At 34.5% G+C, this 5,634-nt stretch overlaps 1 long non-coding RNA gene across 1 annotated transcript in view; it reads left to right on the top strand.

Moving 5' to 3' along the window:
- The window catches only part of LOC145255501 (uncharacterized), a 32,565-nt gene extending 28,154 nt beyond the window's left edge, over positions 1-4,411 (top strand). Inside the window, exon 2 of the long non-coding RNA XR_013863851.1 lies at positions 2,566-4,411. This is a non-coding gene — a long non-coding RNA (uncharacterized LOC145255501). The remainder of the gene's footprint in view (positions 1-2,565) is intronic.
- Positions 4,412-5,634: the final 1,223 nt, after the last annotated feature.

The following is a 5,634-nucleotide window of genomic DNA, read 5'->3' as shown; positions in this document are numbered from 1 at the left end:
GCTATTATAAGCTCGATTTCCTATTTGGTTTTATCAAGCTTTTACATCTGGCTGAGATAATTTTATAAATATTAATTCTTTAATATTTATAATATACTTTAATTTTACCATCTTGGATCATTTTGGTAAATGTAATTGGAATTTTTATTTTATATATATATATATATATATATATATATATATATATATATATATATATATATATATATATATATATATATATATATATATATATATATATATATATATATATATATATATATATATATATATATATATATATATATATATATATATATATATATATGGCACAATCACGTTTTCACTACAGTTCTCATCAGAATACCGAAGTTAAGCAACGTTGAGCATGGCTAGTACCAGATGGGTGATCATTTGGGAATTGTAGGTGCTGTATGTGCTTTTCGCTTATCTTGGCATTTGTTTCCAGTCGTCCTGTACCTCAACTTGCCACTGTTATGCAACAATGTGGACTCAGGAGAGGTGTGGTTGGAGATTGCGCAATTCTTGCCACAAAAATTTCACGCACAGGCACACTTACAGTGGGTATCCATAGTCTGTCAAGACTGAAGGAAACCTTATATATATATATATATATATATATATATATATAAAATCAAAATCAAAATGGTAAACTTAAAATATATTATAAATATTAAAGAGTTAACATTTACTAGTAAAATAAACTCAGCCAGATGTAAAAGCTCAATAAAACCGAAAAGGAAATAGAGCTTATAATATGAACAAATTATTAATAAAACATGTTAAAAGACATCTTGAAAAAGAGTTAAAAACATATTTAATTTTAAAAAAGGAAACACAAGATAAGTGAATATCCACTTATCTTGTGTTTCCTTTTTTAAAATTAAATGTTTTTAACTCTTTTTCAAGATGTCTTTTAACATGTTTTATTAATCATTTGTTCATATATATATATATATATATATATATATATATATATATATATATATCGTCAGTAAAGATTTGTAAGACAAAAGCCTAAACTTGAAGTAAATATAAATATTAATATTTATATAGTAATCCCAACCAGATAAGAAAAAAAGAAGCTTAATACAACCAAAATATGAAATAGAGCTTGTTAGAGAAGAATACAAATTTAAAACTATAAATTATATTTTACATGAATTTATTGTTCGAGAGGATACTCAAATAAAATATATTGAAATTTCCTTAATCCGTGGAGTCTCAAAAAAAACTGCATTCTTCTCATCAAAAGAAAGATATTAGCAAATGAATATTATAGCAAAGCTATGAATTTGCTGGTACCGGCATTAATTGAAATAGTATTATATTTTAATATATTTGAGTATCCTGTCGAACAATAAATTCATGTAAAAAATAACAAATTTGTTGTCTGTGTTTTTGCAGCTGATTTAGGGCGAATAAGTTTTTGCGTTTTTTTTGTTTTTTTTACACGGTGGTCCTCACTTATCAAGGCCCGGAAGCCAGTCAAGGAATAAGGGTTATTGCAAGTACAGTACGTTAGTGTGGAGATTTGATGAAGTGTTTAATTAAGAGGGCGGTTCATTAGGAATTTGTTAACGTTGGACTTGAAGACATCCAAGTTGTAGTCAGATGGGAAGCAGGCAGACAGAACAGAGACCCACAGGCGTGCAGTTCTAAGAAAGAAGCTTTGTTCATGGAATCCGCGTTTTGATTTAGGCACTGATAAAGAGTGGGGGAAATTTTTGACAGTGGATTCAGCTAGACGGGTGTTTTTCGTGAAAGATTGGCGAGGGGGGATCAGAGATTGGAGTTCAGACAAGCACCTGCCATGGAAATAACGATAAAACAAGGATAGGCTCGCAACGTCTCTTCTGTGGAAGAGAGGTTGCAGGGTAGAGAAAAGGGCATCCCCCACTAAGCCACAAAGTCTATTTTGTACTCTGTCAAGGCAGGATAGGCTGTTTTTAGCAGCTCCTGCCCAGATATGGCAGCAGTATTCCATCCTTGGACATACTTGGCTTTTATACAGATAGAGAATTGCATCAGTAGTGAGATATCTTCTGGAGTGGTAGAAGGATCCCACCATCTTTGCAGCGACCTTGGCAACAGACTTGATGTACGTGTTCCATTACAGATCAGGAGTAAAGGACAAACCCAGAAGCTTGTCAAAACATGGGGCTTCTCTTAGACAAGAGCCATCCATTTCAATTGATGCCAGATGGGGATCAGAGCGTTGATGATGTAAAGATAGGAATTTGGTTTTAGATGCATTAAAGGCAACCATGATATGGCCGCATGTCGTTTTTTACGTTTTTGTTCACATGTACATATGTGTGGAGTATTTTAGAAGAAATTGGTGAGGGTAAAATTCCGTGTGGTTAACTTTTAAAAATGTTTGATCTTCCGTCTTTAATTTACTTTTTTCTTTTTTTAAATTTGAATTTGTTGCATGTGAAATCTGGCAATCCTGTTTGTTTATTATCATGGCAACGTGTTCCTTAATGCTTTTGCTTTTTGTGTGTATTGTTATCCTCTGTGTAAGTTAATTGATGACTATTTGTACCTGTTTTTGTTTTGCAGGTGAATGAGATTGCTTCGTTCCGAAGATCGTGCAGAAATCAGGTCGACGTGTTCTCCTACATATGTGAAAACTACACCATTGCTCCTAATAGGAAACCAGTCACAAGTTCCGTAAGATGTGCTTACCATGCTTATATTGGTATTAAACTTGGTGACCAGGATAAAGTTTGGGTGCCACACATGGTGTGCAAGGCATGCACCAAGACTCTGCGTGGGTAGATCAGTGGCAAGAGGAGTCTGAACTTTGGAATTCCCATGGTTTGGAGGGAGCCGACAAACCATGTCACTGACTGCTACTTCTGTGCTGTTAATTTAACTGGGATCAACAGAAAGAACCAGGACAGCCTTAAGTATCCTGATCTTCAATCAGAATGTCGTCCTATAGTTCATTGTGGTGAAATTCCAATGCCTATCTTTAGAGAATTTCCGGACTTTAGTGACGAAGATACGTCCAGTTTTAAAGGGCATGAAGAAAAAGAAGAAAAAGAAGAAAAAGAAGAAGAAGAAGAAGAAGAAGAAGAAGTGGTGGCTGAAGATGATGCTCCACATCCATTTTCCCAAAAGCAGTTGATCTAGTTCGCGACCTCAGCTTGTCAAGAACTCTGCTGAAATATTGGCATCCAGATTGAAGGAAAAAATCTCCTTCTGACAGTGCTAACATCACTTTCTTCCGCAACATGCATAAAGAATACCTCCGTTTTTTTCCTCTAAAGAAAAGAACTTGGTGTACTTTGCAGATATTGCATAGCTCCTGCTCAAGCTTGGGGTGCCACAGTACGAACCCAAAGATTGGAGACTGTTCATTGACAGCAGCAAGTGATCACTAGAATGTGTTCTGTTACACAACGGCAACAAGTTTGCCAATGTACCCATCGCTCACTCGACTGCACTGAAAGAGAAATATGAAGCAGTGAAGTATGTGCTCGAGAAAATTGGTTATGATCAGCAAAAGTGGTTTATTAATGTTGACCTGAAGGTGATGAACTTTTTGTTGGGACAACAGTTTGCCTTCACCAAGTATCCATGTTTCCTGTGCATGTGGGATAGTGGGGACTGTGCTCAGCATCACACAAAGAAGAACAGGCCTGTACGGAAGGAACTGGTGCCTTGCAAAGAAAGGAACGTCATTAATGGTAGACAGGGACAGAATAATCTTCCGACCATTGCACATTAAGCTTGGCTTGATCAAACAGTTTGCCAAAGCTCTCGACATGTATGGTGACTGCTTCACTTACTTGTGCTAGGATTTTCCAGGATTAACCATGGAGAAGTTGAAAGCTGGCATCTTTGATGGTCCTCAGATCTGTCAGCTCATTAGAGATACAGAGTTCGAAAACTGAATGAATGAAGTGGAACTGGAAGCGTGGAAGGAATTTTTTCTTTTTTGGTAGCAATAAGGTCATAAATTATGCAGAACTTGTAAACAACATGATGACTGTTTTCGGAAACCTGATCTGCAACATGAGCATCAAAATGCACTACCTACTTTCCCATATGGACTGGTTTGCTAAGAACCTGGGTTCAATGAGTGACGAGCAGGGGGAGAGATTCCATCAGGACATGAAAGAAATGGAGACCAGGTATCAGGGTCGCTGGGATGCAGTCATGATCGCTGACTACTGTTGGACCTCCCTGCCGCTAAACATTCCAGAAGTTTGAAGAAACTGAAGTTCAAGCTCTGACGTGGAACGGATGCTATTTCCTGATTCAGCAGTGCAAAAAAATCACTTGTAGAAATCTAGACAACATTCAAAAAATAAAAAATTGTTGTCGAGTGTAATTTACAATCTTTAATTTGTATTCTTATATATATATATATATATATATATAAAGCTGAATGTGTGTGTGTGTGTGTGGTCACGAATAGGCTCCTATATGGTTGACTATTTTAAAAAACTGATTACATATAATGATAGAAAATGTATCGAGACACAGGAATGGGTATGCTTGATCTGACAGAACGATGATTCATTAAAATTGTGGGGTCTGCATTCGCGCATGGTCCACAAAGTATGGAAATAAAAAATTAAAAAATAAAAAAAAACGTTTACAAGCGTTTTTGATATAGATGTACATAAGAATACTTTGATAAGTATGTTTTAACTTAAATAGGGATGGTATAATAAAATTGTGGGGTCTGTGTTCGCGCCTGGCCTCCATGGAATGGAAATAGGCACAAATTTTAATAAAGACTTTTCATATCTATCTGCGTAAGTATACTTTGATAATTATGTTTCAGTTTGAAGAAATACGGTATAATAAAATTATGGTATGTTCGTTCGCACCTGACATCCATAGAATGGAAATATGTCACAAAGTTTAACAAGGTTTTTTAATATAGATCCACAGAATATTGTGATAAGTGTTTCAGCGTGAACAGGTATGGTATAATAAATTATGGGGGTTATCTATTTTATTTTTACTTTCATCATATTTTGCTTTGGTTTTGATACCCCCAAATTCAAAGCTATCTCTTTACAACCCTTCCTTTTCATAACCTATCATACTTTCATAAATCAGAGTCCATTTTCTGTAGGCTGTTTTTGAACCCAGTGAACGACGGGTACTTTTGCTAGTATATATATATATATATATATATATATATATATATATATATATATATATATATATATATATATATAAGAACAAGTAATCAATAAAACATGTTAAAACATATATAATTTTAAAAAGGAAGCACAAAATTAGTAGATAGTCCTTAATCCGCAGAGTTTCGAAGAAATACTTTCCTTCTCATCAGAAGGTAGGGATTAGCAAAATGCGGGATCGGATTTTGCGTTGCACGGTTGTACAATACGCTTAAACATGATATTTTAATTTATGCAGATTGAGTATGTATTATTATTATAGAATCAATCTTCCATTGGTTATTAAATATTACGAGGAATAATTTGCCCGGTGGACTAATTCGCAAAAAATAAATAAATAAATAAATAAAAAATAATATTGATAATGTCGTTCATCAAATTCCGTCTGTATTTGTTTACATCAGCTGATATTTGTGCTTGACGATGAATGCCCTGGAAAAGTCACTTCTGATAAATATTTAGT

Source organism: Euprymna scolopes, chromosome 31, assembly GCF_053919585.1.
Source record: "Euprymna scolopes isolate OS-2025 chromosome 31, ASM5391958v1, whole genome shotgun sequence".
Classification (NCBI taxonomy): Eukaryota; Metazoa; Mollusca; class Cephalopoda; order Sepiida; family Sepiolidae; genus Euprymna; species Euprymna scolopes.
Note: the sequence above shows the minus strand (reverse complement) of the source record. Positions and strands in the feature narration are given on the sequence as shown.